Genomic DNA, 15367 nt, shown 5'->3' on the forward strand with positions numbered 1-15367 from the left:
GACATGGTGGATGCATTAGTAATCTTCCAAAATTCTCTGAAAAGGTCCACACAGATAGAAAATTGCAAATGTATCATCTCTATTATAGGTCATTTAGCCCAATGTCTGTCATTGAGACATACTAGAATTCCAAATTAAAGTTGTAGCAGTAGAACATTTCGAAAATTAGAAACAGTCAATACAGCTTTATGAAAGGGAGTCATACTTGACCAATTGATCTGAATTCTTGTAGCGCTGGGACTTCAACCGTTCAATCTAAGTTGATAATTTGAATGAAAGAACCAACTTTATTGTAACCATAGTTTCTGATGATGCAAAAAAAGGTCTGAACATTAGGAGGTTCACAGAGTCTGCAAAGGAACAAAGATAGGTTAAGTGAGTGTGCAAGCTGAAGTGAAATGTGTGAAAGTGAAAGATGGCCTATTTTGCTTGGAAGAACAGTAAAGAAGAACATTATTTATAGAGAAAGACTACAGAGTCCTGCGTCATAGACAGATCTGGGTTGTCTTGTATGCTAATGACAAAAAGTCAGCATGCAGATATAGCAAGTGAGTAGTGTATTTGGACGAATTTCTCTTAGAGAGTTGTTAAAGTTTGGAATTGTCTCTCTCCGTGAGCAATGGAGACTTGAAAATATTTTCAATGCTGAGATAGACTTTTTTTTGGATGACAAGGGGGTCAATCAGCCTGACATGGTCATACTCACAGAATCATATGATGCACAAAACATTCCAGACTACACCATCACCATCCGTCCTGACCTGGTAGACAGTAAAGAGGGAACTGCTGCAAGAGTCAGAGTCATAGAGATGGACAGCATGGAAACGGACCCTTCGGTTCAACTCGTCCATGCCAATTAGATATCCTAACCTAATCTAGTCCCATTTGCCAGCACTTGACCTATATCCCTCTCAACCCTTCCTATTTATATACCCATCCAAATGCCTTTTAAATGTTGTAATTGTACCAGCCTCCACCACTTCCTCTGGCAGCTCATTCCATACACGCACCACCCACTGCGTGAACAACTTTCCCCTTAAGTCCCTTTTAATCTTTCCCCTCTCACCCTGAACTTATGCCCTTTAATTCTGAACTCCCCATCCCAAGGGGAAATACCTTGTCTGTTTATCCTACCCATGCCCCTCATGATTTTATAAACCTCTAAGGTCACCCCTCAGCTTCCAATGTTACTGAGAAAATAGGCCCAGCCTATTCAGCTCTCCCTGTAGCTCAAATCCTCCAATCCTGGCAACATTCTTGTAAATCTTTTCTGAACCCTTTCAAGTTTCACAACATCCTTCTTATAGGAAGGAGACCAGAATTGCATGCAATATTCCAAAAGTGGCCTAACTAATGTCCTGTACAGCTGCAACATGCCCTCCCAACTCCTACACTCAATTCTCTGTTCAAAAAAAGGAAAGCATACCAAATGCCTTCTTCATTACCTTATCTTCCTGCAACTCTACTTTCAAGGAACTATGAACCTGCACTTCAAGGTCTCTTTGTTCAGCAACACTCCCCAGGACCTTAGCATTAAATGTATAAGTCCTCTCTGATTTGCCTTTCCAAAAAGCAGCATCTCACATTTACCTAAATTAAACTCCATCTGCTGGACCCCATGAAGCCTCATGGGATTATGACAAACATGGGCAAGGAAACTTGTTGCTAGTCACCAATTCTCTCACTGAAGGGGTGCGTGCAACAAACAGCCCAATTCTCAATAATGGGGGAGCCCAGTATGTCCGTGCAAAGGATGATGTTGAAGCATTCGCAACAATCTTCAGCCAGAAGTGCCAGGTGGATGATCCATCTTGGCCTCCTCCAAAGATCCCCAGCATCACAGATCCCAGTCTTCATTTCTGTGATATCAAGAAATGCTTGGAGGCAGTGGATACTGCAAAGGTTGTGGGCTCTGACAACATTCCAGCAATAGTGCTGAAATCTTGTACTCGAGAACGTACCGCACCCCAAGGCAACTTGTTCCACTTCAGCTACAATACTGGCATTCATATGACAATATGGAAAGTTGCTCAGATATGTCCTGTACACAAAAAAACAAGACAAATTAATCCAACCTATTATCACCTCACCAATCTACTCTCAATCATCAGTAAAGTGATGGTAGATGTCACCAACAGTGCTATCAAGCAGCACTCACTCAGCAATAACCTACTCAGAGATGCTCAGTTTGGGCTCTGCCAGGGCCATTCAGCTTCTGACCTCGTTACACTCTCGATTCATTGTTGTGGTTCTGTTTGCCGAGCTGGGAATTTGTGTTGCAGACGTTTCGTCCCCTATCTAGGTGACATTCTCAGTGCTTGGGAGCCTCCTGTGAAGCGCTTCTGTGATATTTCCACCGGCATTTCCTCCGCCGGAGGCCAAGATGGATCATCCACCGGCATTTCCTCCGCCGGAAGAAACATCACAGAAGCGCTTCACAGGAGGCTCCCAAGCACTAAGGATGTCACCTAGACAGGGGACGAAACATCTGCAACACAAATTCCCAGCTTGACGAACAGAACCACAACAATGAGCACTCGAGCTGCAAATCTTCTCACAAACTTTGAACCCTTGGTTCAAGCATAGACAAGAGCTGAGTTCTGGAGGTGAGGGAAGAGTGACAGCCCTTGACACCAAGGCTGCACTGATTAAGTGTGGCATCAAGGGGCCCTAGCAAAACCAGAGTCAATGGAAATTGGGGGCAAACTCTCCACTGTTGGAGTCATCCCTGACACAAAAAATTGTTGCGGTTGTTGAAAGGCATCTCTCCAGGGGTTCCTCAGGGTACAGTCAAAGGCACAACCATCTTCAAATGATTCATCAATGAATGCAGATATTCAAACCCATCTCCTCTCCCATCTGGTTGTCATTATAATTACAGTTACTCCAGTGTATTTGATATTTATAAACATTAAGATCAATAACGAGAAAAAAAAGATATCCCATAAGCTTGACACAATCACCATGGGCACAATCACGATGGGCAATGTGTACGCCAAAAGTCAGGAGATCCTAGGATTCAAGGAACTCCCTCGTTTTTTTTAATCCTTCCTATTATGTTACTTGTTTTTAAATTCTAAATTATGTACACTATAGTGTGATTTTTTAATGAATACTGTATTACAATAATGTGCAGTATCGCAATGATTTACTGCTACATGTAACCATGTAAAATTACTGTGTGTAGCTGTGATGTGCCACACTTATTTTACATGCTCATTTAAGTACCTGATTCACATCTACAATGGCTTATGTTACAGATCACCTTTACCTCATAAACACTTCTCTCTCGTGACAAGCCCAACTCAGCTTTGTACCTTTAGATAACAAATAACATCCACTACTGCTCTTTTCATTGAAGGAGGAGTGGTGTAGCAGCCTGTGACTGCTCAAGTAAAATAAAATAATTAAAATGTAACCACGAACAACAACCATAAAGCAAGAAATACAGGCAAAGCAACTGAAATAAACAGGGCTCAGAAATCTGCCAAAAAGCAAGGTTTGCTGGGAACACCTCAGTCCAAGACATACAAACACAGAGATAATTCAGTCTGGAGACAAGCCCTCCTGTACTCGTGGGGGATACGTTCCAAAAGCACAGAACCACGAATCGTAGCAAACCCATTCATTTAAATGGGAAATTTACCTTCTCGGCAGCCCCTGGTTCTGGAATGTTCCCTGTAATATGTTTGGGCTGTGGTAAACTGCGGGTAACTGAAATCGCGATAACAGGACCCATGGACACAAGGGTCACCCTGTACAACTGCTATTTTAGCCACCGACAGTCAGACCCCACCACCAAGGATATATTTCCCTCCCCACTTCTACCTGCAGCGATCATTCCCTCCATGACTCCCTTGTTAAGTCCATTCCTCCCACTAACCCACCCTCCACACCCAGCACATTCCCTTGCCACTGCAGGAGGTAGTAAAACCTGCACCTATACCTCCACCCTCACCTCCATCCGAGTCCCCAAAAGTTCTTTCCATTTCCAGCAGAGATTTTCCTGTACATCCAAACACAGAGGGTCATTCACATGTGGAATGAACATTCTGAGAAAGTGGTGGGTGCGGACACAATTACGTTTACAAGACATTTGGAAAGATACTCGTATAGAAAAGATTTGGAGGGATTCAGGACAGGGGCAGGTCGGTGGTACTAGTTTAATTTGGGTGGCACAGTGGCTCAGTGGATACCACTGCTGCCTCACAGCGTCAGGCACCTGGGTTCAATTCCCTCCTCAGGAGACTGTCTGTGTGGAGTTAACACATTCTCCCTGTGACTGCATGGTTTTCCTCTGAGTGTTTCAGTTTCTTCCCACAATCCAAACGAGCAGGTCAGGTAAATAAGTCATAGTGTCATAAGAGATGGACAGCACGGAAACAGACCCTTTGGTCCAACTGGCCCATGCCGACCAGATATCACAACCCAATCTAGTCCCAACTACCAGCATCTGGCCCATATCCCTCCAAATCCTATTCAAATACCTATCTCGATGCCTTTTCAATGTTGCAATTGTACTAGCCTCCGCCTCTGGCACCTTCCATACACATACCACCCTCTCTGTGAAACATTTGCCCCTTAGGACTTTTTTTATATTTTTCCCCTCTCACCCTAAGCCAATACCCTCTAGATCTAGAGGCCCCCACCCCAGGGAAAATATCTTGTCTTTTTATCTTATCGATGTCCCTCATGATTTTATAAACCTCTATAAGGTCACCCCTCAGCCTCTTGACGCTCCAGGGAAAACAGCCCCAGCCTATTCAACCTCAAATCCTCCAACCCTGGCAACATCTTTGGAAATCTTTTCTGAACCCTTTCAAATTTTACAACATCTTTCTGATCGGAAGGAGACCAGAATTGCATGCAATGTTCCAACATTGGCCTAACCAATTTCCTGTACAGCCGCAACATGACCTCCCAACTCCTGTAATCAATGCTCTGACCAATAAAGGAAAGTATACCAAACGCCTTCTTCACTATCCTATCTACCTGCGACTCCACTTTCAAGGAGTTATGAACCTGCACTCCAAGGTCTATTTGTTCATGCTAGAATTACTACATTCCCCGTCAGGGGTAAATGCAGTGTAATAGGGATGGGGAATGGGTCAGTGTGGACCTGTTGGGCCGAATGGCCTGTTTCCCCATAGTCGGGATTCGAGGATTATGTTCGGCACGGACTCTGATTGGTCAAGTCCTTGGAAAATTCGAGAAGGTACCCGCTCTCCAGCGGACCTCGTGGCACTTTGGGGCAGGGTAGAGACCAGAGAGAGAAAATCAACCCGTGGAGGGAGACTAACGGCGAAAGTCACCAGTCCCAAAGAATAGGTCTCTTGTAAATAAAGGTGTAAAAATGTTAAAGTTTATTTCTTGCCTGTGCTGTCTTCAAATAAAGCCGCGACCGTTAGGCTAACTGCCGGCTCGTGGCACGCAAAGGTACCTGGGTAAACTCATCTCGCGCTTCGGGGTGTAAGTGCGTCCGCGAGGCGCTCGAGACACCTGCACCGCGGAGCAGGACCGTTCCCTGCGGTAAAGAGAGTGTAAGGTCCACGCAGGTTGTTGTTGTCAGTCTTGTGGACACGCTCTTGGATTTGTAGAGGATCTTGAATCGGGGAAAGGAAGTATCCGGTTGTCATGTTTTGTGAGGAGTTGGGATTGTCCTCGAGCAGCAAGTGATGAGCTCTCTCCGCGGTAAGGAGCGGGAATTCAGTCAGCAATCCCCTAAACCTAACCCTAACCAGCCCCGCCACCACCCAGCCTGACAACGGGACAACGTGGACGATGAAACAAAAAAAACTGTTTCGGAGACGTCCCAGACCTCCCTTATTCGGCTACAATGTTGACTGAATAAATGTTAAACATTATGATGCAAGATTGTGATTTGCGCTGGATTATGGAGTCATAGAGATATACAGCACAGAAACAGACCCTTCCAACCTGTCCATGCTGACCAGATATCCCAACCCAATCTCGTGCCACCTGCCAGCACCCGGCCCATATCCCTCCAAACCCATCCTATTCATATACCCATCCAAATGCCTTCTTTTTCTATTGCTCGATATTTTTATTGATGAAAAGAAAATGTTTTATAACATTATTATAAACTTACAAAATAATACACACAAATACAAACATTAATACATAATTAAATATTAAATAAATAATGGCCAAAACATAGCAAAGAGAAAAGATAAGAGACAAAAAACACTCCACTAACTACCAATCTAACCTATAACTAACTAGTACGTATAATAAAATATCTTACATTACTTAAAAGGGAAAAAAAACATAATTAAATAATGAGGTACATGCTCAGAACAAATTAATATCAAGTCATAATAAAATCCATATTCGTACGGGATTCCTCCCCCCTGCGGGGGTCCCAGGACCAGCCAGAACCATTACTACAACTAGCAAAAAGCCCTTGACAAAATGGCTGAAATATCTATCTATATAGTTCAGAAAGGGCTGCCATATCTTATAAAATAATTTAGGTTTTTGGTGCACCATATTTGTAAGGAAGTCAAGGGGAATACATTCCACGACCAACCTATACCAATTCGAAAGTCCTGGAGGACCCTCAGCTACCCAGTTTACTAAGATATTTGTCCTTGCACAAAAGGAGAGAATGGAGAATAATTTCTTCCTGTGTACATCCGGCGAGGGCAGATTCGGAAAGCTCAGGAGAAGAGATAGTGAATCCACCCTAATTTCTGCTCCCAAGATTTCTGTCAGAGCGTTTGCTACTCCGACCCAGTATTTGGAGATCTTGTGGCAATGTGTGAGAGTGCTAGCCTCTATTTTACATTTAGGACACATTGGAGATGCTCCTGTCATAAATTTTGCCAATTGCTCTGGTGCTACATGAGTCCTATGGAGTATCTTTAATTGAGTAGCTTGGGTTCTATTACTGATCGAGATCTTTCTGGCATTTTCCCAAATGTCGTCCCACATTTTTGAAGAGATTTCCAACCCCAATTCCTGATTCCATGTTTTAAACAATCTTTCCATGTCTTCCGATACTTCGTTATGTAGTGAATGATAGAGAGTGCTGACCGAGGGCAAACCCACTGGCCACAACACTCTTCGTTCCCTATCTGATTTATAAGAGCAATCTAATAACGTAGTCTTCTGTATGTAATCTCGAATTTGGAAGTACTAAAAGAGGTCTCCATTAGGTAGTCCAAATTTCTGGTGTAGCTGTTCAAAAGACATCATAACCTCCCCATCGAACAGATACCCTAAGCAAGAAATATCCCTGGACCTCCAGGTTTAAATGTCTGTGAACCCCGGTTGAAAACCCCATTCTCTCACTATAGGAGTATAAGGGGAGGTTTTTTGTGAGTTGCCCTCGTTTTGCTGCATTATTCTCCAGGCTTTAATTGTGTTTAATACAATAGGGTTTTTACAGTAGTCTATAATGACTTGCATTTTATCTAAAAATAGGAGAATAGTAAGGGGACACTGCTTGAGAGGCCTTGATGTCCATCCAGATTGGGTCTCAGGTGACCTGCAATCAATCAGCTATGTAGCTTAATAGAGAACTCAGCTGATACTTCCTAAAGTCTGGAAAATCTAGCCCTCCCCTTGGTTGTGGAAGCTGCAGCTTCCTTAACTTAATAAGGGGCCGTCTATGATTCCAGATGAAAGAGCCAAGCCAACCACATTGTTTGCGCAATGCCAGCCTCGGTAGCATTATTGGGAGCATTCTCATCGGGAATAGAGATGGGGCAAGATATTCATTTTAATTAGAGCTATTCTGCCTAATCAAGATATTGGAAGATCTCGCCAACGTTGAAGATCCTGCCTTATCCTCTTCAATAGTTGTACAAAATTGGCTTTATACAGCTGGCCAAATATTGGGGTGATAAAAATACCTAAATATAAATAACCCTCCAGAGACCACCGAAAGGGAAAGTGAGATCTGTCCGATAAGTGGGACATACTAGCGAGGCCGCCCATCGGCATGGCCTCCGATTTTGTGAAATTAATTTTGTAACCTGAAAATGCACTAAATAAATTAATTACTTGGATCAGGCACGGCATGGACATTAAAGGATTACTAAGAAAAAGGAGAACATCATCTGCAAAAAGAGTAATTTTTTGTTTACCCGTACCAACCCTCGGAGCCATTATATTAAAATCAGCCCGTATAGCTTCCGCTAGTGGCTCAATTATTCGTGTGAATAACAGCGGTGAGAGGAGACAACCCTGACAGCAGCCCATACCCACACTGAAGCTATCCGAGCCGAAACCATTGGTAATCACGGCTGCTTTGGGGTCATTATACAATATTGAGACCCATTTAGCGAATACCTTTCCAACACCAAACTTTTCCAGTGTGTAAAACAGGTATGACCATTCAACCCGGTCAAATGCCTTCTCCGCATCCAACGAGACTACTATTCCCGGTATTCTTTTCTGATGAAAGATTTGAATCACATTCAAAAACCTTCTAATATTATTAGATGATCTACGGCCCTTGATAATCCCCCTCTAGTCCTCTTTTATGATGTGTGGTAACACCCTCTCCAACCTCAATGCTAATGTTTTAGAAAGAATTTTAAAATCTACAACTAACAAAGATATTGGTCTGGATGATTCACAATCTTCTGGGGCCATTTCTTTTTTGAGAATGAGAGAAATATTCGCTTCTCTCAATGAAGGCGGGAAGGCAGCCCTAACCATACGAGTAATTATACATGTCTATGAGTGGACCAGCTAGTACTCCTGTAAACTCTTTGTAGAATTCAACCTGGAATCCATCTGAGCCAGGTGCTTTACTGCTCTGAAGCTGCTTGATTGCGTCAAGTACTTCCTAGGTTGTCAGGGGAGCATTCAAAATCGACACCTGTTCCAGGGTGAAGTTCGGAAAGGCCAGGCTTTTAAAAAAAGGAGTCCATCTTCTTAGCTCTGTCTTCACAGTCCTGCGATTTATACAAATCACAGTAAAACTCCCTGAAGATTGTGTTGATCCTTTTATGATCATGAGTCATAGTGTCAGCACTTTCCCTAATGGAAGTGATAGCTTGAGGAGCTTTTTTTTGCCTTGCAAGATACGCTAGGTATCTACCAGGCTTATCGCCATATTCATATAATCTTTGCTTTGCAAATAATATTTCCCTCTTTGACATTTGGGTACGTGCAGTATTCAGGGCTGTCCTAAGGGCTGTAATCCTTTGTAATTTAGCAACAGAGGGCCTATCAACATAAGCTATCTCAGCTGCCTTAAAGCGAGCCTCGAGTAGACGCTATTGTTCTCCATTTTGTTTTTTTTTGGGTCGCCAAGTATGAAATAATCAGACCCCGCGAACGGGCCTTAAAGGTCTCACATATCACCGACGGGTTACTGGCTGTACCTGAGTTAATTTCCAAAAAGGTTTTGAATTTTTGAGGAAAATATTTTACGAATTTACTATCCTTCATTAAGAAAGAATCCATACGCCAATGTCGGGAGGTCGTTTCATTGTCCCTAGTCTTGGTTTCCATGTACACTGCGGCATGATCAGAGATTATTATATTACCTATTTTGCTGGATAGTTTGGAATTCAGAAAGGTAGAGGGAGTAAAAAAGCATATCAATTCTAGTGCGACACATATGTGGATTAGAATAAAGAGGAAAATCTCTGCCTTGCGGGTGAAGGCACCTCCACACATCTACTAATCCTAGCTCCTTATTCAAATCCGCCAATTGTCTGGATGTAGGAAATATACCCGCAGTACTCTTGGGTGTCCTGTCTACCTCTGGGTCCATAATACAATAAAAATCTCCTATAATTGTGTAACGAGCCCCGAAAGCCATCAGTTTAGAGAATGCTTCTGTTATAAATTTGAAAGAGTGTGCCGGAGGACAATAAAGATTCAAAATCCCATAATCCTCTCCATTTATAAGGGTTTTGATCATTATATCCAGTAAATGTGTCTCCTGTAAGAGAGCTATATCAACCATTTTTTTGAGGTTTTATAGTATTTTCTTCCTTTTGATTGGTGAATTACTCCCCTTGACATTCCAGGTGCACCACTTAATCGAATGACTAACCATTATCGTCCAGGTAAGTCCAAGACCCCCCCCCCGGGAGGAAGAACCCCACCCAAAATACCCCGAACGTAGACCATAGAAAACTCACAAAAATAGAAATTCTTTAATGCACTCACGCCAATATAGTGAAAAACTATTTCGAAATAAGAAAAATATAAAACACATTTAAAAGGAGATTTTCCCCCTTGCTTCCAGGGGGCATCACTTCCTATCAGTAAACCCATCGTATCCTCTCCCAACCAATGCCCCACCCTTAATCCAGGACCACATAGTAAAATACAGAAATTCCAGTGTACTATAAAGCGAAAGTTGAAAGTGAGATCCCCACCTACACCAACACCGAGATACATTTAGTGAAGACACTACAAAGCATAAGCATATAAAACTATAAAGTTACAATCTCAGCAGGTAATAATTAAGTATGATAACAGAAAAAGAAAACCCCGCTCTAAGAAAAAAATGAGATAGGACAAAGCAAACACCTTCCCCCACACGAATCAGCTAAACCACCCGGCCTATATAAATAAAAAGGAAATCGCATATTGGGGAACAAATAAGCCCGCCTCCCTACCCCCCGGAGACGATATTAAACAATAAAAGGAAATAAGAAGAAAAAATAGGTGAGACGGGGGGGTGCAAAACAGCATCATTAACCACACGGATTAATTCTTACAGTCTATTTAAGAGAGTCCAAAAATTCTTTGGCCTTATCCGGCAATCCCAAGTTATAGATGGATCCTTCATGGCTAAAACGCAGCGTCGCTGGGTAACGCAAGAAATACTGGATGTTTAAGTCCCTTCGACCCTTTTTTGTTTCATCAAACGCCCTCTTCTTGCTGACCATAATCCTAGATCCCTTATATGTCATGGCTTGGGGATCGTTCCTGAGGATTCTGGAGGCTTCCAGGTGTATTTGCTTCTCTCTGTAACACTGAAGCCGGAACAGGACCAGGCTGGGGGGCTGGTCTGACCCGGGCCTACGTACACCAACCCGGTGGGCCCACTCTACCCGCACCTGGCCTGACCCAGACTCCAGCTTCAATATCTGAGGGTGCCACTGCTCCAAAAAGACTGCAAGCTGGCCTTCCTCTTCCCATTTGGGAAGGCCCAGCAAACGAATATTTGTTCGGCAACCTCGATTCTAAGGCCCGGACATGTTGTTCGAGAGTCCAGACCCGGCCCACGCCCGACTCTGCAGCAACTTCCGAGGTCGCGGCCTTTAGCTCCGCCCCTCCCATGCGAAGTTCGAGCTTTTCAATATCTCGGTCGTGCTTTTGCAGTGCAACCGAAAGCGATTCCCACCTGGATCTGGATTCCTCTATGAAAGTGTCGATCTTCTCCTGCAGTTTGTTAATTACAGAGAACAGGCTCGCCACCGTAGTTAAGTCCCCCGGGGCGGCCGCGGACGTCTCCGCTGCTGCTGGAGGAGTTGGGAGAGGGGTTCCTGCCTCCTGCGAGCTGCGGGCATTCTTTCCTTTAATTATTTTAGCACTGTACAAAACTACTCACATCTGATGCAGAATGACCAAATGAATTAGGTAACAGTTATTTTGAATGGTTTGGAAGGTGTAGTGGAGGCAGGTAGCCCACTTTCCCTGAGTTTTGGGTGGAGACTCAGACTTGCTGGGTCACTGCCATCTTGGATCTCCCAAATGCCTTTTAAATGTTGCAATTGTACCAGCCTCCACCACTTCCTCTGGCAGTTCATTCCATACATATACCACTCTCTGTGTGAAAATGTTGCCCTGTAGGTATCTTTTATATCTTGCCCCTCTCACCCTAAACCTATGCCCTCTAGTTCTGGACTCCTTGACCCCAGGGAAAAGACTTGGTCTATTTATCCTATCCATGCCCCTCAAAATTTTGTAAACCTCTATAAGGTCACCCCTCAGCCTCTGACGCTCCATAGAAAATAGCCCCAGCCTGTTCAGCCTCTCCCTATAGCTCATATCATCCAACCCTGGCAAATCCTTGGAAATCTTTTCTGAATCCTTTCAGGTTTCACAACATCCTTCTGATATGAAGGAGACCAGAACTGCACACAATATTCCAACAGTGGCCTAACCAATGTCCTGTACAGCTGCAACATGACCTCCCAACTCCTGTACTCAATACTCTGACCAATAAAAGAAAGCATACCAAACGCCTTCTTCACTATCCTATCTACCTGTGACTCCACTTTCAAGGAGCTTTGAACCTGCACTCCAAGATCTCTTTGTTCAGCAACAGTCCCTAGGAACTTATCATGAACTGTACAAGTCCTGCTAAGATTTGCTTTCCTACCTCGCATTTATCTGAATTAAACTCCATCTGCCACTTCTCAGCCCCTTGGCCCAACTGGTCAAGATCCTGTGGTAATTTTCCCAGACGCACTCCGATGTCCAGCGATACATGAATTTAAATAGCAATGGCAGTAACTGTGCAGTTACGCTGTGGTGCACTGACCTCACCATGTGCTTCCTTTGTCTGTTCTTCTCCCTTTTAAAACTGCTGTTATTTTGTCTTTTTTTTCCAAAGTTCCAAAACAATGCAACAGCATATAAAACAGTAATTGCTGCCCCTGAACTTTAAGGAAATCACCTCCAACACCTAAAATACCTCAAAAAAGGAACAGCTGTTACAGCCAGAAATCTTTCCCCTCCTCCATCTTTCCCCTCCTCCATCCCAGAATCAATTATAAGTGGCATTTTGATACCCTGTTCACTAAGAGTGGCTATTCCAGTAACCCAATTAATCCCAATCATTGTTAACTTATATTAAAATATGTAACACCCTGAAAAGATGTCTGCTACAGTTGGGAAAGGAGATATCAAAATAATATATAACATTTTCCTCCTCTGGCTATTCGTTGAGCATTCAGAGTTGCCATGCCTGGTTTGAATTTAAATAAACATTTTTTTGCTTTCATTGTTGCTTGATACATTCTTCTTGGTAATGCACTGATCAATCAGAATCCACTTACCAAACATTACCTTGCTGCACTACCGTGAGTGCGCCAGGGTTTAGAGGAGGCTCAGGGATTGAACTGAACTCTCATGGGACTCCCATGTCTGTTGAGAGCCACCCAAAACATCCTTTAAAAAAAAAGCAAAGTACTGCAGATCAGAAGTAAAACAGAACATGCTGTAGAAACTCAGCGGGTCTGGTAGAGCCTGTAGAAAGAGAAACAGAGTTAACTGTGTAAGTCTTGCCCTGGTTTGTCTTACCAAAGTGCAACACCTCACATATATCTAAATTAAATTATATACTGTTCCTTGGCCCGCTGGTCCAGCTGATTAAGATCCTGTTGTATTCTTAGATAACCTTCTTCACTGTTCATTATCGAACCAATTTTGGAGTCATTCAAAAACGTTCTAACCATGCCCCCTATGTTCTCATCCAAATCATTTGTGTAAATGGCAAACAAAAGTGGAACCAACACCGATCTTTGTGGCACATTGCTGGTCACGGGCCTTCAGTATGAACAACAACTCTCTGCCACCAATCTCTGTCTCCTACTGTCAAGCCAATTTTGTATCTAGTTGGCTAGCTCTCCATGGGTCCAACTTTACTAACCAGTCCATCATGTGGAACCTTGTGGAAGGCCTTGTTGAAGTCTACATGGACAACATCTACCACTCTGTCTCCATCTAGCTTCTTATGCACTACTTCAAAAAGCCCAATCAAGTTTAGAGACACAAGTTTCCATGCACAAAGCCATGCTGAGTATTCCTAATCAGTCCTTGCTTTACCAGATCTTGTCTCTCAGAATCCCCTCCAGCAACTTATCCACCATTGATGTCAGGCTCACCAGTCAAAAGTTCCTTGGCTTTCTTTGTAGACTTCTTTAAATTAGCCACCCTCCAGTCTTCTGGCATCTCACCCAAGGCTGTTGATGATACAACTTTCTCTGGTAGGTGCCCTGCAATTTTTTCCCTAGCTTCCCATAATGTTCAGGGTTACATTTTATTAGTTCCCAGGGATTTATCTACCTTCATGCATTTTAAGACCTCCAGCACCTCCTCTTTGGTAAAATGAAATCTTTTGAAGACATCAGTATTTATTTCCCTGAGTTCCATGTCTTTCTCGATAATAAATACTGATGAGAAATATTTGTTTAGAATCTTGCCCATCTCCTGTAGTTCCACACATAGATGGCCTCATATCTGCCAAAGCTATTTCATGTGCACCTTTTTGTCCTCCTGGTTTCCCTCTTAAGGGTACTCCTACACCCTACAATCCCCTCAAGGGATTCATTTGATCCCAGCTGTCCAGACCTGATATTTACCTCCTTTTTCTTGAACAAAGCTTCAATATCTCTATTCATCCAGTGTTTCCTACTCCAGCCAGCATTGCACTTAACACTGGCAGGAACATGCTCTTTGAGCTCTTATTGACTCGCTTTTGAAAGCCTCACATTTGCCAAACATCCCTTCAACTGTGAACAGCCTCCTCCAGTCAACTTTTGAAAGTTACTATCCAATCCCATCAAAATTGGGTTTGCCCCAATTTAGAACTTTAACTTTGGGACCAAGCTATCCTTTATGATAATGATTTTAAAACTAATAGAATTATAGTCACTGGTCCCAAACTGCTCCCCCAAGAACATCTCAGTCATTTGCCTGACCATACCTCAGAAGAGGAGATTTAATTTTGCTCCTTCTCTAGGAGCACCATCTACATATTAATTGAGAGAGTTTTTCTTGAACACTCTTAACACATTTCCCGCCCATCCAAGCCCCTGACACTGGCTGTCCCAATCTATGCCTGGAAAGTTCAAATCCCCTCCCATTATAACCCTATTATTTTTATGCAATCTCCATACACATTTGATCCACAATTTCCCACTGACTACTGGGAATATTCTAAATTGACCCACAGCTAGAGAAATCGGGTCTGACAGAAAATTGTCTGAACTAAATTAAATAGCAACCAGCAGCTATTGGTGAGAGAGAAGAGTGGAAAGCAAGGTCACCGATGTCACAAACGTTCAGGATAACACTTTTAACCAACCTAATGGCTGTGTATTGGAGAAGTCAGACTTTCTGGCATCTTGACTGCTTGAGGACATGTACTTTACACCGCATGACATGGCAACAGGGAAGGTGTCAGCACAACCCCATTGGATAATTCAAACACAACTCATGACCCGATTGGCCAAAGACCACAGAACATTCTGGAAGGTTTGGAGTGAGGTGGATAAAAACACACACCTGGCAACCACCCCCTCTGTGAAGACTCACAGTGAAGGCACAATCTGGCCCAGCAGCAGAGCTCTCACACCTGGAGAGAGAAAAGATCCACCCTAACCTGCGAGACTTACCTTTGTGGAAGAGAGCCAGTCTCATG

Source organism: Chiloscyllium plagiosum, unplaced genomic scaffold (assembly GCF_037043375.1).
Source record: "Chiloscyllium plagiosum isolate Xiang-an unplaced genomic scaffold, Cpla_swu_hap1 HiC_scaffold_5, whole genome shotgun sequence".
Lineage (NCBI taxonomy): Eukaryota > Metazoa > Chordata > Chondrichthyes > Orectolobiformes > Hemiscylliidae > Chiloscyllium > Chiloscyllium plagiosum.